Consider the following 22383-nt stretch of genomic DNA (forward strand, 5'->3'; position numbering starts at 1 on the left):
TGGCATACCCTGCAGACAAATCAATGAACAATAGATGTACCAAACACGACAACTTTAAAATCTTCTAAATATGGGAGTAAATACCCTCAAATTAAAGCAGACAGTCTACTTGAACCTCATAGTCATTGTTTTATTTCAAATCCAATGTACTGGGGTGCAGAACCAAAACAACAAAAATTGTGTTACTGCCCCAATACATTGAATTTAGCTATAATATCTGTAATCATAATCTGAAAATCATGTGGTGTCTGTTCTATGAGAGGACATTGGGTATGACCGCAAAGCACTTTGTCTCTACTTCTGAGAGATACTTTTAAAGTGGTCACCTTTTTTGATTCTTTTGAAACATTCATCAGTCATTTCACTGACTACTGAGGAGTGTTCAGTAAATACTCTGTCATATTTTTATCTGAAAGTTAAGAGCAGAACACATTGTGGCGAGACTGTAGCCAGAAATAAATCAGCATTTGAGTTTAACTTTGAAAAATGAAGAGTCCTTTTTTCTACCTAAAAACAGTTTTGGTGGTTACTGACTGAATTCAAATTACATTGAATTGTGGGTCAAAGTTAAGGACAAATGGAGAGCTTTTGTGCATCAAGTTTCTAATGCCAATACAAATTCATCTTCCAATATTACATGCACCCAAAATAACTCTGGCCCCAGTGAAAGAGTGCAGTCGATTCTTGCCCGAGTCTCATGTATCCATCTGTATGGTGTAGGATGAGAGCAGAATTCTGACTGTACTACGGGAAATGTGCAACCTTTTGATAAGTCTCTCGAGAGTCTCTTCACTGTGCACATATCATCTAAGATTTTACTGTCAATTATGAACATATATATTTTTCCCTCTCCAGTTGATTGGGCTTTCTAATAGCACACAGCTTGTGTGTAATCGGCTCCATTAAGTCCATCATCTACGTGTGCAAATAAGCCCACAGAATGGCAGTGGAAAATTAGTGGTGACAGTGAAAGGGTTTCAGAGACTGAGGATGGATGTCTGTTTCAGTGCGTTGGAAGAAAAACACTGCATATTCTACCCATCATTTATTCATCTGGCATGACATGATCAGCCATCCCTGCAAAGTGGGAATTCAGAAATCTGCAGATTGACTTATTGTGTAAAATGTATATACAGTATACACGTCTATATATAAATGTCTTTGTTTTCATATAGGCTATACTGAAATCAGTTTTTTTTTTTTTAAACCATTCATTTTCCTCCAATTTGTAATGTCAAAGCCTATTATATGTTTCAGTGTTCTGATTCAGTCTGGGAGAGTGTGGACAAGCACACTCTGCTGTAGCCACTTGTTTTTACACTGCAGTCCACCAGCTGAGCTGCGTAGTAACTGCGTCGCATTTTATGCACATTTGCATACCATGCCGTTGGGGCAAATCCCCACACCATAACCCAGGGTACAGCCAGTTGAGCCGGCAGCACTGACTGAAAACAATACTTTAGAAGTGCAGTCAGCGCAGAGACACCTCGGACTGCTTTGAGATGTATTCTTTGTCTGAGTCTACAGATACCATCTGCAGCAGTGGATGTTTTGTTGTTTCAAAATATGTATTTCTGCCAATAACTCACTCCTTCCTCTCTCAGACATGCAGAAAATCAGAGGTGAGATAATTCCAGGTACAGTTTGTCAGGGGATTGGCTTTGGGCTAACTGTGCTTTTGCAGAATTATTTTCAGTCACGGTGTTGTTTGATAAAAGCAGCCAGGGTTTGCATTTGTTGTGTATTTTGCCCTCACAAACTGCTACAGCACAGTGGGCAAAGCCCCAGGCTGGGAAGACAGAGATTGCCAGTTCAAATCCTTGGTGAAGCACTGCCTTGAGAAAGGAACCTGACTGAAATTTCTCAGGTAACATTTTGAGCTGTTTAAATATATAAATGGACTGTTATGTTTAATCATCTAATAAGAATGAATGCCCTGCAATACTATTTGCCTATTTTCCAAATGTATAAAGGAAAATGTGCATTTCCTTAAACATACAATACAGGGCCATTTATATCATTCATATATACTAAATTAATAAAGACCTATGAGGCGATTGTTCTCCTTTGACTTTCTGTGATCATGTAATGGTACCATGGTGGGGTGGGATTCCATCCAAACCCTATGGCACATGTTTTATTCATTTTTAAAATAAATCCCATATTATAATTGATTGTCTTCCACAGATTCCTACAAATTCAGACATTCCCTGTTGTGTTTAAAATTCTCTGCCTGCTGGCATTCGATAATGGTGTATACAAATCTACCCCACAGGCGCCCCATTTCTCACCCTCAAGGAGCTCCTTTGGCCCCACTTTAAGAGGTAAATACCGTACACCACACAACGCTTACTGTAAGGTGCACAGAGGCCAGTTACCCTGTCTGACCCCCCTGAACATAATTGCCTTTCATTACTTTTTTTTGGTCAACTTCCTTTATGTGCAGCGGTCTCTCTGTGTCAGGTGATTTGTGTTTGTTATCTTTATAAAGTGTAGATCAGCACTTACTTCTTTATATAGCAGGTGTGTGGGGGTGGGGGGTGGCTGGGTGTAATTCCAGGCGGACAGCATCAGTGAGGTGTACTGAGCGTGATCAGGATTCCTCCAGAGGCTCTGGTGTTAATTGCTCTGCCCATTTGCTACGTCTGCAGAATGGTGCTGTATCTGCGGTATCTCTCTGGCCCTACAGGTACCGCAGTTGTTGGCTGCCTCTCGATAGCTGTAAAAAACAATACAATTTCAATTATACGGCCTACGGTTTGAATCTCTGTTTTTATTCATCCTATAAGGGTGAGTGTGTGTGTGTGTGTGTGTGTGTGTGTGTGTGGGTGGGTGGGGTGGGGGTCTTAATAGAAATTGGGGGGAATAAGAATTAATAATGTAGAATTATTTTACAAGTCATAAAAAATTTAAGTACCCTGGTACACACTTTTTCTCATATAGTGCATTTTTATGATGTATTAATAATGTAAAAATTGCTACATATGATATGCGTTATTTTCACCCAAGCGTGTTTTTTCCTTAACAGTAACAAACTTTAGCTTCCTCACTTTTACTTCCACAATTAATGTTAAGGAACTACCTCCTTACTCTTCGAAGAATGTGTTAAAAAAACTGCTTCGATATTTTACCCAAATATAGTCAATACACACACACACACATTTTATGGTGTTGCATTGTATTTCTGTGAAACAGCAGCCTTTTGCAAAACAGTTAAACTTCCTTCAGATAAACTGTTTATCACTTTTATTTGATCCTCTGACAGTCAATTTACATTACAGCGTGTAATGATTTAGGGCTTAGAGTATGCAGTAGACTCATTTGTAGTCAATTGAGTTAGATACAACAGACTGTCAGTGAATATCAGCTTTTGGAGCACATTTAGGCTGTAGTTGTTTAATGTTGTCATTGTCTGCCCATTGATCTTGAAGATGTATGAACAGGAAAATGTGCAAGGTATGCGTTGACGAGCTGCAAGCTGTTTTGAGAGCAGTTGCATTTATCGAGAGAAAAAAACCAAAAACATCTATCCTTATCTTATGTTGTCATTTAAATCTGTTTTCACCACACATTTTCAAAACTTGCTAAATTACCTGGAAGGCACCAACATTTCAGTGGAAATGTTGCATATTCAGCAGTTTGGTTTACAGAGCCCAATCAAAATGGAGATTATCAGTCCAACTGATGGATGTCTTTGTGTTTCAAGAGCCTGTCTTAACTTAATCTTGGTCAAGGCATCATCCTGGAATAAAAAAAATCTACTTCCTACTCTAGAAATCGACTACTAGTGCAACAACCAATATATCTTGACCGATTGGAGGTGAAATTCATCCCTGAAATTGTAAAGATGTAATGTAGTGTGGGCCTCTTACCCACAATAAATCGACTTGAAGCACATTAAGCAATTTGTTTTTGAAGAAAGAAAAACACTGTCCTTTCCCTTGCAGCTCCTGATGTCCGATCCCAGGCGCATACATTTTTTTATTCTGGGTCATTGATGTGCCTAAAAATACTCACTCTTGTGTCAAGAGTCCCTCTTAGTCATAATCAATTGTCTTGTTCAAGCGGCATCATCTGCTTCATTGTCCCTGTCATTAGGGAGAGAAGGCTACAGCAGGAATGGAACCAGGGAACAACTGCTGGAAAGGCTCAGAAAATCCCAGTCGGACTAAGGTGACCTCATTGAGCAGTGAAGCTGCCATTCTCCAGTGGAAACGGTACGTATATAGATGAGAGAGACTAACTTGCCGCAGGGGATCCTTCATCTCAAAAAGAGTCATTATTACAACCATTCAGCCATGTGTAATTTCTTTCCTTTAACATCGTGTTCGGCACACTGGCCTCCAGCCCTCTGACATCCTGACCTTTGAACCTCTGCACTTAGACCATGACCTCCATCTTGCATTTTTAAAGATACTTCTCTACCTGTACCTGAGGCGCTTCGCTTCCTGTGTTTTATCCAGCCGTTTTCTGCTGATTGCCCAGTTGGCTCTTAACTTTATCCCAGTGTCCAATCACCTAGATCAGTACCCCTTAAATTCAGCCTTGCAAACCCTTCAGCTAGACCTTTTACCTGCTGTCCATTTTAAACCTTTACTTCTGTGCTCATGGATAGAAAGGGAAACCTGTTGGAGTCCCAGTCATCAGGAACCTGTATTTTAATGACTGACAAAGGAGTCGGAGGAGGAGTCAGCACATCTACAAAGTAGAGGCCATTTACTGAGCCCAGCTTATCCACTAGCATTGCCATAGAGTACAGCACATCCACTGAGCACATACTATCTTTGGCACATCCACAGAATGCAGACTCTACATCACAGTTACCAAGCAACACAATATACAGTACATTCACTGAACACTGCAAAACTACCGAATATATTTCTCAGAGCACAGCACAACCACTGAACATGTTAACAATAATGCTCCACCATGAAAGTCACTAAATAGTGTGTATCGTGCATCAACATAGTCAATGAGACCCGAGATGTCCACTGAGCACAGGCTAGACCGCACAGTGGCCGAGCGGAGTGTACTCACTGAACAGTCACAGAGTACAGATGAGCTATAGTGAGTGCAATGCTCTAAGTGATTGAAATGGCCCTGGGTTTCTCTGGGGAAGGGGATGGCTGACAGAAGATGACGTTTGTCATTGAAAGCTGGCTGCTTCCCTCTGACTGCCCGCGAGGAACATGTGGAAATTAACCTCTTTGACATCTACAGCATCTGAGCTGCCGGAGGCCTCTCATAGCTGCAGTTTCTTTTTTATAATTAAAAAAATACCACGGCTGTCTTTAGCCCGTTCAATATCCTCATTTGCATCAAGGGCCTTGCTGGCTTTCTCCTGAAAAAAAAAAAACACAAATGAGGCTCTTGATACAAATGAGGATATTTGATTTGAACGGGCTAAAGACACCCATGACATTTTTTTAATTACAAAAAGGGAACCGGACCTCCTCCAAAGGTCATGACCCCGGAACTTCCCAGAGCACGTTCCTGCTGGTCCACTTCTTCCCCCCGGTGGGAGAACTGTTTCCTCATCTTCCTGAGCATTCTCATCCCCATGGAGACGACCCATGACCTGCACACTTGCGTAACAGGATGCGCACGTGGCCTCGTAAATCCTGTGAAGGAGACGTGTGCTTGGCAGCCCGCTGTTTTTCTGACGCCTCAAGAAAGGGGTTATCCATGTTACCGTTCCAGTTACCTGGGGTTTGCCAGTTTGGGCTTCCTTTATTGGGGAGGGGGTACTAACCTCACCAAAACTGCAGCATCAGTGTCCTAGTATTCATCTTTATTGACTACTTTTTTTTTTATTTGTTCATGGCATCATCAAATAGTGAGATATTACCACTTTGAAGCATGCAAGTAAAACTCTAAACTCTAAAACATAATTACAAACATTGCTTTTGGGATGATCTGATAATAATAATAATAATAATAATAATAATAATAATAATAATGTTACACTGACATTAATTTGTTCTAATTTGGCCAAACATTTAATCCTGAGGGACTGCATTGGAAATTATTTAATCTATCATTAATTTAGCATTTATTTTTTCAGAGCTGTCTCACAATAAAATAACACTTTGTATCTGTATCAACCAGTATGATACTCTGTGCAAAGTATATAAATTCACCACAATGAGAAAAAAGATGAAACACATACCACACTTACTGCCATTAATAGACTTCTATTTTTTCATATTCCCACTAATTTAAGGTTTGTTTCAGGTCTTAACCATCTGCTTTCATTGAATCAGGTCAGTCATTGAACTTGATTTTCAAGGTCAAGAGATAATGAATCAAATATCCTCTATAATTTTTTAAAATAGTAAATGAAATGTTTGCCTGAGTTGTAAACAGTTGACTGAAATATACAGGTAAATTACATTACCCAGTGAGTCCTTGGGTTAATTGCTAATCCACATTTTCAAGATGTAATCTATTTCTGAAATGTCAAGTTGGGCAGTGGTTGTCAGAACATATTTTGAACCTGCAAATCTACTTGAACTGCTAAACTGATTCAATAAAAGTGGATTTTTTTTAGACATGTAGAAGAAACATTTTCTTAGGACAAATTAAATTAATAGAAGTTGTGTATCTTTGGCACAGTTCTTTATGCATCAGCAACACTCACCTCTCATACTTTACAGCAAGACAAATTATATTTTAGAATTTAATAAAAATAAAAAAATAAAAGATTTATTTTTTAAATGCTGTTTCACACATTTGTATGGTTTTGTTCAGCACATGGTCCCCCACAGCTCAGCAGGAATCAGCCCTGGGTTAAATGCATAGGAACATAACTTCAACCACTGTCAAGAAACTATGACCCTTCCTACTTCAGCAGTACAATAGTTTTTAGTTGCATTTAGTTTCAGTTAAAATGCTGTGGATTTGTCAGCCTGTTCTGAAATTTGAGAATTATTCTCAACATTTTGTTGTTGTTGCTCTGAAATTATTTATTTTGGGATATACTTTAACTAAGTACTGGTGAAAAGATGTCTTAGGAAATGGGCCGTTTCCTTTTTTTGCTACTCACATTAGCCTATAGGTCAGTACTTCCCAACCTCTGTGCTGGAGACCCGTTGTGTATACTGGTTTTCATTCTAACCCCAGCTGCACTCCCAGAATTTGAGTAAAACTGTTAATTTTTCTAAATTACGTTTGATGTTTTTCAAGTCTATAGGGATTGTTTTCCCTCTTAATTCACATTAGGACAGAAATAGTGTGGACACATGGCTACTAAAACTAATCATTTTGTAGATAAGGAAGAATTTATAGCCAAAGAAAATGATAATGAGCCAAACCTACATTGTGTTAATAAGTTTAAAATTATGAAAGAACATAAATGCGTGCTCAACAACCTAATTAGGAGCTTATTGATTCACCTCTTTAATTTGATCAGTTAAACTTTTTATGGAACTGTCTGCAATATAGCACAAAAAGCACAATGTGAAAATGGGATTTTTTATTTTTCATGGCATGCATAGCTATTTGTGGCATAATGTGTTTTAAGAGGGTAAAGAATCCCTGTAAACTTGAAAAGCACCGAATTAAGAAAAATTAACAGCTTGTTAAAACTCTGGGATTGCAAGTGTGGTTGGAACAAAAACCAGCATACACAATTGGTCCCCAGGACAGAGGTAGGGAACCACTGGCCAATAATGTGTCAAGTTATTTGTATTAATATTTGGGACAAACCAATTGCACTGGATGAGTAAATTAATAATTAGCCCCATTGTTGCCAAGGTTTGTTAAGGTATTTTTACTTCTTACATCCTGCTTTCAAAATGTTGTGAGTAATATAATGTAATTGTCATACCTAATCAAGGAGACTACCAACAGAAAAGACTTATGCAGTGAAAATCTGGTACGAAGATTCATAATTGACAAAAATGTGGAAACTAAAATTGACAGCTTATCTCTTTGCTTTACATATGTAATAGGATTTTACATACAGATCACCTGACAGATATGGCTTTGTGGCAATTTGTAAAGACTACAATTCTTATCAGTTGTCACATCAAACATAATTAATGTATGTCCATTTTTAGTTGGTCCTTACCAATGACAATAATATTAACTGACAGAGCATTTTGTTGTCATGCAGTGGTGATTAGGTTGTAGCTTTGGTGCCGTATTTGTCATGGGACATGAGTAAATTCAACAATAGCAGTCCTTCTTACCATTTTTATTGCAAATAATGTGTGATTCTTTTTTGTCTTTTGGGTAAAAACAATCTGAGTATAATGGAAAAAGGTCTTCAGTTTGCTTTATGTCCCAGTTGTATTTCAGTTGTGTACTGTATGATTATGTTGCTATAGTCAGAACTTTTGGGAACATAATCAGACCAGTGTGTCCTGTAGATTCGGTTTGTTTTATTTGTTTGTTTTTATTGTTTATAGACGCACACATACATACAATGAGCTCCATAATGTTTGGGGAAAACATTGATTTGGCCCTGGGCTCCACAATATTAGATTGGTAAACAAATTCACATGTGGATAAACTGCATTCTCAGCTTTTATTTAAGTTTATTTGTATACACTTTGGCATCACCATGTGGAAATTACAGCAGTTTTAATGCATAGCCACCATTTCAGGGCACCATAATGTTTTGGACATATAAGTGTTACTTGAGCAGATAAGATGCCTCTGTATACTATTATATAATTACTCTGTATAATTCTTCTGCTATCAGCATGCATTTCATATTTTAAAATATGATATGGTTATTTTTAATAACTACATGTTCCTTTTCCATCATTTCAGTGGAGACACATGACTGATTTTTTGTTTTGCATGTCACAGTAAACTTAACTCTGTATAAACTGTACTATGTTGACTAATTCTATGTAACAGTGGGCTACCAAGGCGAACTGTTCAGGTGTGAGGACTTGGTTGTAAGTCTGAGTGACAGCTGTTATTTCTGTTAATCAACCATGCTCTTGGACAGATATGTGTTGTAGTTCATTTAAAATTATCATAATAGTCTTAGCAGGAATGCTATTCCTTATGAGAGTTATATCTTTTATCTCTTTCATAATATTCTCTTTTTTGTATTGGTTTCTTTTTAGTGGGAAATGGCAATGGGGTTGATGGGTTAAAATAAAAATATATTTCAAAATGTTTCTGGGAGAAGTCTGACATTTCCATTTCAGAAAGGGACCAGCACACTTAGCATTGCTCTCATTCGCAGTCGTGGGATGTTCTGGAGGTCCATGTCCAAAAATCCATGTCTAATACCTCCTGTGCACATATGTCTTACCCACCGACATTTGGGATTTAGCTGAACAAATCGCTCTCACCTTTCAGAGTGGCAATGCTCTCTCATTTCTATTGATTTCAAAAATCGTAGTGTAGAAGGCCACCTGAGCAGATCAGCTTGTAAACCCCATCGACTAAACTGCCAAATGGGCCCTATGGTCACTGGTTGAAGCAATGTCATTGAAGCCCTGCCATTTATATTGCCTAAGCTATGCCATTTTTTAACATTTGTTATCCACCCAGTTTGTTATCTGCTAACTGAGAATTTGGTTTCCTTTTGCAGTGATGACTATTGGCACTATTGAATTGGAACGTTTATTAAATTAATTAATGTGTTTCTTTAATGCTGAAAACACATTAGTTGAATTAATTCATGATGAGTATTGTTGTTGTAGTTGTGTGCACAGTTCCACTGACTGAAGCCAAAATAATGTTGATTTTTCTAAAAATATCAATTGTACATCCTACGGATCAATCAGATAGGGTAAACCGCTTTCCTTCTCCTTTTCATTCCCTGTGTTTATAACTCTTCATTTTGTCTGGGTATTTCTCTGTCATAAAAACAAGGCCTGCCTGTCCAGCACTTTGAATAAGATTGCATTTCAGACATGTTTGAGAATCTTACATGAGAGCCTTCTTGCATGGCACTGTTCTGCTTTATAAAGAAATGTAACTTGCCTGCCAACACCCAGGCCCAGATTTCTTGTCCTAGTGATGGAAATGTTTTAGACCATTTCAATCTGAGCTGCATGTCAACAGCAGTCTGAAATTAAGTTTTCAAAATAGACAGTGCTGGAAAGAACCACGGTTTTTTATGTTTGTGCCATGGTGGGATTATTTACCTAAGAACTTCCTGAAGGATGTGAATGCTTGGTGTCTCTATGGATGAGTGGCTCCTCCACTTGATTCCCAACTAAACAGCATTTCTGAGTAATTGCATTTTCTGTCTTGATGGTTTGATGGCAGTTCAGGTGTTTCTCCTCTTTCTGGGCCATGCACTAGGGTAGTTTGATTTTTCTGATACTGGTATTTTCAAACTTACATACTGCACCCCTGACCTAAATAATGCTTACCTAGATGTAACATGTTGCAACTAGAATATTCACTTTTTATCCACGTATTTAAGCGTGGCTGACAACACGTGTCTTTACAGACACAGTGATGAACATCTTAACTCTTACTATTGTTAAGATGAAAAGTAACATGTACATGTTCAAGTGATTATCAGATATTTATTTTTCCACATTCCACGTGCAAATGTATTGTGACTTGTGCTTATGTGTGTGTGTGTGTGTGTGTGTGCAGGGGTGTGTGTGTACATACTGCGCTAATGATATGTTTATATTCAAGGTATGCTTTTGAACCAGTGTTTGTTGCAGACTGTACATTGTGTATGAAATGGTTTTTTTCATTTTCATTCTTTCTAAATTGTTTGTTTTCTCTGCAGCTCCACAGTTTTGCCGTGCTGCTCACCTTCATGGACAATTAGCCCTCGGATCACTGCAGAGAGAGTCTGAGGAGCGCTCATTTAGAGCAGGCGGGTGGCGGAAAACAAACAAAAAGCACTCATTTGAATAGCACAAATATATTCTTTGTCACCTTGACTAAACTTTGAGGCACAGTTCAGGACAAAAATAGATAAATCTGCTTTGATTTTGCGCTTAATGTGCTTCCTTTTATTTCTCCCACCCTTAAGTACTGCTTCTGTACGTCCTCGGGTATTACATTACAAACAAAAATATATTAATGAACAGCAGTCGTGTCTAATAAGATGTTATGTAAAAGTATTGTCATAAACATGCAGCCTTTTGGGGGTTGACAGATATTCATGTAAAAAAACAACTTGTAAGGAAAAACATTTAATGGGTGTTTCATAATGTTCATCATGTTCAAAATACATGTTTTGCTTATTTTTATTTATTTAAATGTACACTCCAATCTACATCTATACTATCGTGATTTTCAGATGGTTAAATATTTAAAAAATGTTATTATTGCCATCACATATGGCAGATACAATAAAATCACAGATAAACTGCACATAAGTGAATAGCGATATATTGCCACGTATGTCTTCTGTGAAGTTATCCTGGCAATTATAGGATCAATGATAATTGCATAGCTGTTCATAAATCAGTTCTAATAGCTTTTGGTATGGTAAAAATATAGCCAAGCACAAACTCATTGTTTCTAAAAACACTTACATCGCATGCATTTAGTCATGAGTCGATGTGTAATTACAAAATGGACGGCCTGTTAAAGGAATATTTCTATTTACTGCAATATTCTTAATGTTTGCAAGGGAATTCCGTTGGAAATACTGGGAGTCAGGCAGAGAGACATTGGGTCTGATGTAATTGTATAATATATAATCAGCATAAAATAAAGAATGGTTCCCTAAAATAAAGAATAGATGCCTTTCTGATGTGGTCTCAAATATGGCAAATGCTAAGCATCTGAGTGCTAAAATAAAATGGTCACTTGCTTTCCTCCTGTGTCATTCTTCAATGGCTTGCTTTTATTTCTTCCATTATGGGGACAAAGGTGGAAATTATTTAAAGGTAAATTACTTTTTTCTTAGTGCACAGCATGCCAGAATGCCTATAACAGCTCATTGCAATTCAGAGGTTGCAATTATGACTGGAATGAAAACCAGCATAAACCATTTGTTCTCAGGACTGAGTCTGAAAACTCTTAATATTGGGCCTACGGTGTCATTTTCTTACAGGAGAAAGGAAGAGGGAAAAAAAACTGACAAACAAAATAAAGTCTATTAATTCTATTAATTTCTGTGACCATTGTTGAATACACGATTCACCTCTTGTGTGAATGAAAAAATACCGTTTAGAATTTTTGCGGTTTTCTCACATTCAGGACATAAGCCTATAGGCTTATGTATTTTGCTGACTTTCCACATAAATACATTTTTCATCAAGGCTTCAAACACCTTTTTATTCATATATATATATATATATATATATATATATATATTTATTCATTGTTGTTGAATAAACATGATTCCCCACATCTGAATGAGAAAATTACATATTTTGGACATGTGACTATAGACTTTTTAAAATTGTGTAGCATATCATCTCATTCTTATGAATATGGCATTTGTCTCAATGCAGAGATTCAGCGTGTGTTCAGGAGTGCTTGATGTCAAGGGTGGGCCCCCAAAAAGCTAGAAATGACCCGGTGATAGATATATGATGAGGGCCATGATTGACAACCCATAGGAGACCTTTACCCACAATGCACAAGGACTTGCATTACCTGTGGAGATGGGCATTTGTTGTGTCATAAAAAGACAAACAATGTATCATTCCAGAAGCCACTGCATTCCAAGTGAACTTGAAACTGGTAGTGAAACAGGGCATAAGAAAAGCCAACATGCCCACCCTACACACACTCCCTCCATTTGCTTCCCATGTGAGTGTGTAACTGCATATAAAACCTTCTGTTTTCAAAAACACTGGATGTTGAATAACACCTGAGGAAAAGGCGCATCGATAATGTGCTTATTCGGGAGCACCAGGTTGTCCGTTTTCCATGGATATTTTTCACCTTCAAGGTTCATCGTGTGAAAGCTGATTTAAAGATTAGCAGACACACTCTTTTATGAACCAAGTCCAACTGGACAGGACATTAAAGATGTTTAAGTGTGATTAAACAGCTTCAACCAAATGCTATTTAAACCTTTCTTGTGGGTTTGACGAAGATTACGGTGGTGAGGCTCTATTATGGATAGAGGAACTACATTAAAGGACTCTGATAAACGGTTCTGTTCATGCAATTAGGATCTCTTCTCTTAAAAATGGAATAATAATAATGTAAGCTCTAAAGCAGGTCTAAATATAAGTGAAATAATGGGCCAACATTTTTTGCCTTTAAAGGTTCTAGCTGGAACTAATGCACCCTGTTAAAACTTTGATCATTCAACACATTTCATGGGAATAATTACATGTTTCATGTATTATTTAGAAATAGAAAGAGAAATCTAATATGCAGACAAAGTTACCGGCTTTCCATTTCTTCTTTTCTGTGCTACTGGTTTATTATTCTTTAATGTTTTATCTTTTCTCCCAAACAGTGTCCTATACGCCTTTAAATAAGTGGACACGCAATATTTTTTTAAAATACGTCATCATGTTTAGTTATAATATTTATCAGAATTAGCTAATCACAGTAATGAGGAATGAAATTGGCAGAGAAGCGTTCTTTCCTACTACTTGGCAAATCCGCCATTATAATAGCAATCCACCAAATGGGAATGGGAGATGACACTCTGGTTTATTTCATGTTATGCCCAAAACACACCTATGATTAATTAAGAGACTAAGTACAACCCCCTTGAACCATGCACCTTAATTTGCGCTCAGATTATCCGCCGTTAAACTAGCAAAAGTGGATTTGGACACGCCCTAAATGCACTTGTCCCATGCGCTTTAGACCGTGCGCTTAGATCGTTAAAATATAGCCCTAAAGCACCCTAGCTCACTGTTCACCACAACTACTTGGCTATCAAGAGTGGGTCAGATTACGACATCTTGGCTCTCACACTCGATGCATGTAATTGCATAGCCCTATCATATATTGTTGAGCTCCTCCACACCCCTCCTGTTCCCCTCATGGTCCCCTCTGTTTGGCTGATGTTGAGCCCCAGCCCTTTCACAGTCATTCTGATTGGCTGTGATATTAATCTCCTTCCCCCCTGTCCACTTAAAATATTCAGCCTCATGTTTATGGAGCTTCCATTTTATAGGGTACCTTGTGAGTGAAAACAGTCTTTTAATCAGTTAATTTTGTTTTCAACTTTAAATGCCCATTTTTTTGCCGATGTATTGTTTTATACCATTTTTGCATTCACAAATGGCCCAGAAATATTTGTAAATAATTCTTGGGGGAAAAAAAACCTATGCTGAGATTGGCATGCTTTCCCCCTTTGCTAAGCACCAGGTTTTCAGTGGGTGGGGTTATGTGGGAACAATGCACATCACTAAAACATGAAGACCAGTGAAATCCTTTCTACTTGTAATATGAAAATGATGCTCTTGCCACTTTTGTGCATGCAAGCGAAGTTGGAAATGGCTTATTACTGTATCGTGCATTCTCTGGATGCAGAAAAACCATTACAATTTTTCCTTTTGAAAAATGGAAATGGAGAATTACAAGAAATGTGTTTCATTTCTAGAGGCCCACAGACACGGCAACATTGCACTAACCCCAACAGTTAAATTTGTAATGCCCATTTTTACAAGGAGGACTTCAACAACTATCTACAAAAACAATGTGGCTTTACTAAAAAACCTTGCTCTGGTACATGGTGCAGTGCCTGTCCTTGTCTGCTGAACAGGTCATGGTAATCGAATCATATTTATTATGATTTAATGGTTATAATTTGGTTAAAAACTTTAAATAAATATTAAGACAATCAATTGTCTCTTCTGGGGAGTATAAACCACAATTTGAATCCAGTTTCCTGGACCTTTAAATTATGTCTCTTTAGATTACCGTCATCCATTTGCACCATTGCTTTATTTCCAGTAGGTTGTGTTGTATTTTTTATGAACCGTTTTTATCACCAGATTGTATCATTTAGTTACGGTTCCATTTGTTTACAGTTTTTTTCCTTTTTAATGGCTGTATTGTGCATATTGAGTGTGACATGAATAAAATGTATTATTAATCATATGTACATGTAAAAGGCCTTTAAATTATACGGTGGAAATGTTCAGGGTTTTGTTACATTTCTCTCCGACCTGCATATTGCACCTCTCTCCTCCCACTTTCCTGTGTTTTGTTCCATTTGCGTCAAAATGGGAAAATCTTGGTACAGTTCCCTAACTTGGCTTAATTACATACACACAAAAGCCATTATAGTCACAACACGAAGAAAACAGGGAACGTGCTCTTTGAAATATCCTAAACAAGACCAGAACCCTGTTTGGAAAAGCAAAACCTTCTTAGATTTTAATTTTTTTTTTAATTTTTTTAAAAATAAATATAAATTTCAATAATTATTTTTTCTTATCAAAAACACAATGTATATTGAAAATCTGGAATATTAAATGATAAAATCAGGCAGTGCGGTGGGTAGCAATAATACAGCTCAACAGTAAAACAACTCAATCATACCGCACAACAATAATACATTCAATCACTCAGCCCAACAGTACTACAATTCAGTCGCATAACCAATACCTTTTTTGTGTGTAAAATGTGTGTGGATAAAATAGGCAGTTTGAGTGTGCTTAATAGCAATAATAACAATAACAATAACAACAACAATAATAATAATATTATATGCAGACACGTATGCAGAATCCAACAGGAATCACTCACAGGGGAACAGACAAACGGGTTCAGATCAGTTCCGCATCATCTGGAGGAGATACTGTCGCCCATGACAAAGGCGGTGGGCTCTTGCCTGGAAGGCCCTCAGTGTTGACAAGATGCTAATCAGAAAGTGGTCGTATCATGGCTCTGTGTGCCATGCTGCTTTTGACAAACCATAGTGGCTTGTATGAGGCATGAGGACAAGGAGACTGTATTAGGGAGAAAAATGACCAGGATTATGATAAATAGTAAATGCTGTGTTTCTTATGATTTTCTGATGATGTGTACAGATTATAAATGACATTGGCCTTTCACAAGAGCATGACCTTTGTCGTAGTTTGTCATCTGCAATGATTTGTGCTAACTTTACTAACAAAGAAACTCTCCTGGAATTCAAATTCCTGAAATAAAAATCCCCAGGTAGTTTTTTTCTTTTTACCTTATTTAAATTACTGTCATTTTCATAAAAATCCATATCTCTGTGTAGCGACTCTGTGTCAGTTCCATCTGAGCATTCCTCTGTACGTGACCCAATAATATCAGATTTAATCAGGTCTTCCTGCAATCACAGCATGTTACATTTATATTTTGGGTTTTAGCAGATGCTCTTATCCAGAGCGACTTACACATATTACATTTTTATTACAATCCATTTATACAGCTGGACATTTTTACCTGAAGCAATTCAGGATAAGTACCATGCTCAAGGGTACAACGCCAGTCCCCTACCTCGAGATTAAACCCATAACCTTTAAGGTACAAGCCCAGTTCCCTAATCATTACACTACACTGTTGCCCATGTGAATGTTTACTGAATTGAAATTGTCCAGCATGAGATCTAATAGCAAAGGCATAGATATCGATCTGGAATTAACTGAAGAAAAAATGCCATCATTATTCAACACAACTTTCATGCTCCAGGCTGGTTAGAATGTGATTTTGTTGTTTTTTTTTTTTTCCATAAAAGCTCTACAAATGTCTAAATTTGAAAAGAAAGTGATTTGCTATAAATAGCAATCCATCCATCCATTATCTACACCCACTTATTCCTGGTCAGGGTCACGGGGTGTTGGAGCCTATCCCTGCATGAATTGGGCAAGAGGTAGGTATATATCCTGGACAGGTCCGTCGCAGGGCATACCCGCCATTCACTCACACATCCATACCTAGGGGCAATTCAGGGTCTCCAATTAGCCTGACATGCCTGTCTTTGGGTTTAGGCTAATGGAAAGCAAACTTTACTTCAACATAATCAATAATATCTCCTCAGCATTATGAAAGGAATTATCATTTCCAACATTATCAATTCCTTCAGCTCAATTAAAAAAAATAAAGTATTTTGATTGATTTAATTTTTAGAGAACTTAGCTTGAATTCCATGATAATTATTATTTATAATTTATTTATTTTTGGATGTATGTGTCAGGAAAAAAGTTCAGCTATTAGCACAAGGGATAGAAGGACTAAAAAAGGATTTCAAAATATTCACGTCACATTAATTCACTATTTACTATTTTCAAAGCAGTCAAGGAGAAATCTGTGTAAAAATATGTACAGTTAATTAGAAGATGGGAATTCTAAGAAAATAAATACATACAGAAATACATTTACAACAAGACCCCAAATTTGTAATGCAATTATGAAGATGTAACTGAAATAATCGCTACAAAAAATTGGTATGAATGCCGTCCTTTCAAAGCAGTGTGTTCGCACAAACTAGGCCAGTTGTGTCCTTTTTATTTTCTGCCCGCATTCATCCATCTCTCCTGCTTCAGAAACCAGTAATCCAAATGGGTATGAATCCAAATGTGTGCTTCCAAGGACAAGATTTCAGCTGCACCCATTGTCTCAGGACAGTCCGGCCGCAAACGTGTTGGACTTTGTTTCACCTGGGTGGCTGATCTTCCATCTCACTGTCTGGCCAAACAAACGTACAGGGGAAGAGCAGAAGAGGCGGACACGCCCGAGCGGAAGCTGAAGACACGGCCTGTGGGTGAGACAGTTTGTCGCTTCCAGCTTTACAGATGGAGCACCTCTCAGGCAGGGGCTGGCACTCTCCTTGACGCTTCACGTTTCGCACGTCACGTTGGACTGAAGATTATTTCATTTCAGATTCCAAAGACCGTCTGCACGGAAAGGCAAAGCCCAGGGGGGCAGAGCTGGACCTGACGCAGACCATAACAGACCAGCTGAGGCGAGTTTGGCCACCCGTCTTCGCCATGCACCGTTCATCCTCAACATGAGCAATTAGGCTTTAATTCACTTTTTATTAATCACAGTCTCAGAGCGCAGCACAGGCAGGCTGATTCAGAGATCATAATTAAAATCTATTTTAGAGCCTTACACGGCCTTGTGTCGGAAGGTAAGAAAATATGATGACTAGAAAAGGATCAAAGTTCTTTCAGTTGTCTCACCCAAGGAATACAGAGAGCAGGAACCATTGGCTCATCTGCATGGTTACACCAAAAATACAGTCTGGGCCCTAAAGATGTATTCAGACAGCAAAGGCTTTCACCATGAGCACAGTCTGGGCCCTATAGATTTAATCAGACAGCAAAGGTTTTCACCAAGAGCACAGTCTGGGCCCTATAGATTTATTCACAGAGTAAAGGCTTTCACCAAGAGCACAGTCTGGGCCCTACAGATTTATTCAGACAACAAAGGCTTTCACATTGAGCACAGTCTGGGCCCTACAGATTTATTCAGACAGCAAAGGTGTTCACCAAGAGCACAGTCTGGGCTCTATAGATTTAATCAGACAGCAAAGGTTTTCACCAAGAGCACAGTCTGGGTCCTATAGATTTATTCACACAGTAAAGGCTTTCACCAAGAGCACAGTCTGGGCCCTGTAGATTTAATCACACAGTAAAGGCTTTCACCATGAGCACAGTCTGGGCCCTATAGATTTAATCAGACAGCAAAGGTTTTCACCAAGAGCACAGTCTGGGCCCTATAGATTTATTCACAGAGTAAAGGCTTTCACCATGAGCACAGTCTGGGCCCTATAGATTTATTCAGACAGCAAAGGCTTTCACATTGAGCACAGTCTGGGCCCTACAGATTTATTCAGACAGCAAAGGCTTTCACCATGAGCACAGTCTGGGCCCTACAGATTTAATCAGACAGCAAAGGTGTTCACCAAGAGCACAGTCTGGGTCCTATAGATTTATTCACACAGTAAAGGCTTTCACCAAGAGCACAGTCTGGGCCCTGTAGATTTAATCAGACAGCAAAGGTTTTCACCAAGAGCACAGTCTGGGCCCTATAGATTTATTCACAGAGTAAAGGCTTTCACCATGAGCACAGTCTGGGCCCTATAGATTTATTCAGACAACAAATGCTTTCACATTGAGCACAGTCTGGGCCCTACAGATTTATTCAGACAGCAAAGGCTTTCACCATGAGCACAGTCTGGGCCCTATAGATTGACTGAGTCAGTAAAGGCTTTCACCACAAGTGCAGGCTGGGCCCCACTGTCAGCATTATCACTTCATTAGATCGTCCAAATAGCATGCTATAATTTCTCATTGGTTAGAGCTATGCCTCTCCTTCAATCAACACTGGCCCTCCTGTAGTACCGTGTGGCCTGCAGGATGTACTTACTGTGTTCCTCCTATGTCATTTTACGTAGCTTATGGTGTTTTATGTCTGCAGCGACTATTCGTTTTATTCAGTTGGACAAAGGCACAGTTGAAACTTCTTGAAATTGGAAAGATACAAATGAGGGTAAATTTGATTAGAGAGAGTAAAAATCTGTAATGTGAAGTGAATTTTCAACTTCGCCAGTATCAGAAGCAGGGTTTATCTATGCTTAGCATGTCAAGCTTGAATATCAGTTCAGTGACTTAAAAAAAATATTTGCCAGGGAAATGAGATCGAATGCATAACCAGCTCCATACTTCTATTTTCTGCTCCAACTTGAAAAGAAACGCAATCACAAAAGCTAACTCATAAATTATTATCTAAAGCCATCGGAGCTGGGTGATCAACATCTGCCTGTCTGTAACAAACCATGTACCATGTAAATGACAGTACATTGTATTAAGTCTGCAAACAGGCAGAAAGCAAGCAGATGCTCTATGTGCCCCGGAGATTAGAGCGTGCTCTTTGATCCAGTTCTTCAGGCGTCTGCGCCTTCCTTAATACTGTTTTATTGGGATGGATTTATGAGTTTATCACTTCAAGTTCTTTTTTTTCCTTTTTTTTTTTATCTGATAGAGAAAGATTATCTTCATATCTGACTGGTTTATTGTGATTTGTAGAGAGCTTGAGACAAAAAAAACAAAGAAAATGAAATGAATCATATTTCGAGATTTTAAAAACACGATTACTGCCCGCACTCTTAATAACAGACAAAGATAGTGAAAGGCAGAGAGCATGGATTTCCATTCTTTAATGAGATCTCCAGACCCATGCACACAGCATGTTTATCCACTGTATGGAAAAAGCTTTCATGTAGATGCACACGATGAACTACAGTACAGCAATGGGGGTGGATCTTCACAAGCATAAGTCCACGCTCAGTGCATAATGTGAATTAAGTGTGAATGATGAATTTGGCTGGAAGTACAGACTGAAGTGTAAATCTCAGTGTATGTAATTACATTGCTTTGGGTCATTCTGTATGTTAACTCAAGTGTTGCACCTTCATTTCAAGGAGAAATTCAAGCTCACAAAGATCTCATGTGCACTGAATATGAGCATAGAAAGAAACAACTGGTTCAACAGGACTGCAGTACTGCAATCAACACAATGACTATTACAAGTACAAATAGTAAACATAATTTCCCTACAGATTTTAGCAATGTTTCCTAGGTGTAATATAAACAATGACTAATGCATAATAATTTATGAAGGAAGAATAACTTTTGCATAATGCTTTCTTTTTCCAAAATTCAAGTTCATTTAAATGTGTGTGTTTTATTTATTTATTTTTATTCTCGCAGTGATGTAATTTAAGTTTCTGACACGCATGAAAACACATGTTTTCCCCCGCCTCCAAACAAAAACAGATAATACAGAATGTTATTAAGGTTATAGTAATTCCAATATATAATTAATAGATGTAGATGAGTGCATCCATATGCAACAAAAACATATTTCCATTTGCATTCTGCATAAATGCAATGAGTTAAGCATCTGCTTATTGAGTTCTATGATATGATGAACATGTTAAAACGGATTCTTAACAGCATTACACAATGTTCCAGAATCCTTCAGGGCTTGATATTCATAATTCCCCACAAGATATCTTCAAAAAAAAAATCTGATTTCATATTTAAAAGTCTCTTCTAAAAATCCCACTGAAATGTGATTTACGCACTTAAAAGTTCACGCTTAAAGTAGGGTTCAGGCCTAGTTTACTCAAGTGTGGATATGAGGAACATAGCATATCTGTGACAACGTAGCATCACACAACTCTCTGCAAAGACACCTCTGAGCACCAGCCATTATTTCACAAAAATAACTTTTTTAATAAAGGGGTTTTGTCATTTTGTTCATAGTTACAGCCAGACCCAAATCCGGTAACGGAAAAATGGCTGCAGATTACTGACATTTTTAATAGAACATCACTAATATTCAGAACAAGTCTCAGATATTATTGTTCATTTACATTTTTTACAGGGATTTGCCAGAGAAGTTAAATATTTTACCAACATCTCAAAATTTAAGGTCATATTTACTAAGCATGCTGCAAATGGGGAGGGGGTGGGGGTTCCCCTTCATTCCCCAATCAATGACCAACCGTTTCACAATCTCTGGATTTCTGAATTTGTGTAACAATTTGAATGATGTTTGTGTATGCAATAACTGAAAGAAATGCTGTAACAGACTGAATAATAAATACATATATAATTCCATTCCATTTTGTAATATATGGAAACACTCCAAATGTATTCTAAGCATGCCAATACATTTTTTGCTAAATAATACACAATAATATACAGTTCACCAAAATAATAGAAAAACTTATTTTGGTGAACTGTTTAATATATTCAGATATATCCCAGAGACTCCAATAAAGTGGATCGCCATATATGGGGAAAAGATTCTGTTGCATAAGGCTATTTTCCATTCTCAAGCCTTCATTTCAATTTCTAGGAGTTTTCTCAATAACCTTTCCCTGGAATCAGGGAAGAATGCATTCACAGTCCCCCTCACACCTTCCTCTACAAAGTCTCTGGGCTCTCTTCTTTCTATTATCTCTGAAATGCATACTCCCCACCGTGCATTGTGGCAATCCAATTGCAAAAATATAACTAACCAACATGTTTTGGTAGAATAACTGACTGACTGGTACTTATACAAGTGTTTTACCTGCACATCAGCCTGGTGCAATGACCATACTTTGAATTTGGTTAATTAATCCTCCATGGCATCAGAAAATGGCTCCACCTCATGTTTTTAACCAACTTAAACTGGACAAGAAGAACAATTTGGAAATGCTAGACATGTGGTAGCATCAGAATTGAGTGAGCCTTTTGCATTTTCTGGACCAAAAAGAAATCATACTGTTCTATTTGGAATATTCAGACCAGTTCTATCAGAAATCAAAGATTAGCCAAATCATTCTTTCTTTCTTTCTCACACACGCAGACACACACACACACAACAGACTACTACAACTACACAGAATGTTGGGAGAAAAAAAACTCTTGGCATCTGAAATGTGCTAATCCACCAATGGCAGTTTTCCTTTCTCACATCTAGTCCTCATGTTAATAAGAGCCAATCATAGCCCATGCACCCTGTACATCTGCCACACAGTAG

At 37.9% G+C, this 22383-nt stretch overlaps 2 long non-coding RNA genes across 2 annotated transcripts in view; one reads left to right on the forward strand and one right to left on the reverse strand.

Moving 5' to 3' along the window:
- The first annotated feature begins 229 nt into the window (after window positions 1–229).
- On the forward strand, window positions 230–11715 carry LOC118213720. Its single transcript, XR_004762499.1, has 4 exons — window positions 230–1867; window positions 2276–2324; window positions 4099–4217; window positions 10721–11715. It is a non-coding gene; the product is annotated as an uncharacterized LOC118213720 (long non-coding RNA).
- The window catches only part of LOC118213721, a 28596-nt gene continuing 8721 nt past the window's right edge, over window positions 2509–22383 (reverse strand). The window contains exon 4 of the long non-coding RNA XR_004762500.1: window positions 2509–2719. This is a non-coding gene — a long non-coding RNA (uncharacterized LOC118213721). The remainder of the gene's footprint in view (window positions 2720–22383) is intronic.

Source organism: Anguilla anguilla, chromosome 15 (genome assembly GCF_013347855.1).
Source record: "Anguilla anguilla isolate fAngAng1 chromosome 15, fAngAng1.pri, whole genome shotgun sequence".
NCBI lineage: Eukaryota > Metazoa > Chordata > Actinopteri > Anguilliformes > Anguillidae > Anguilla > Anguilla anguilla.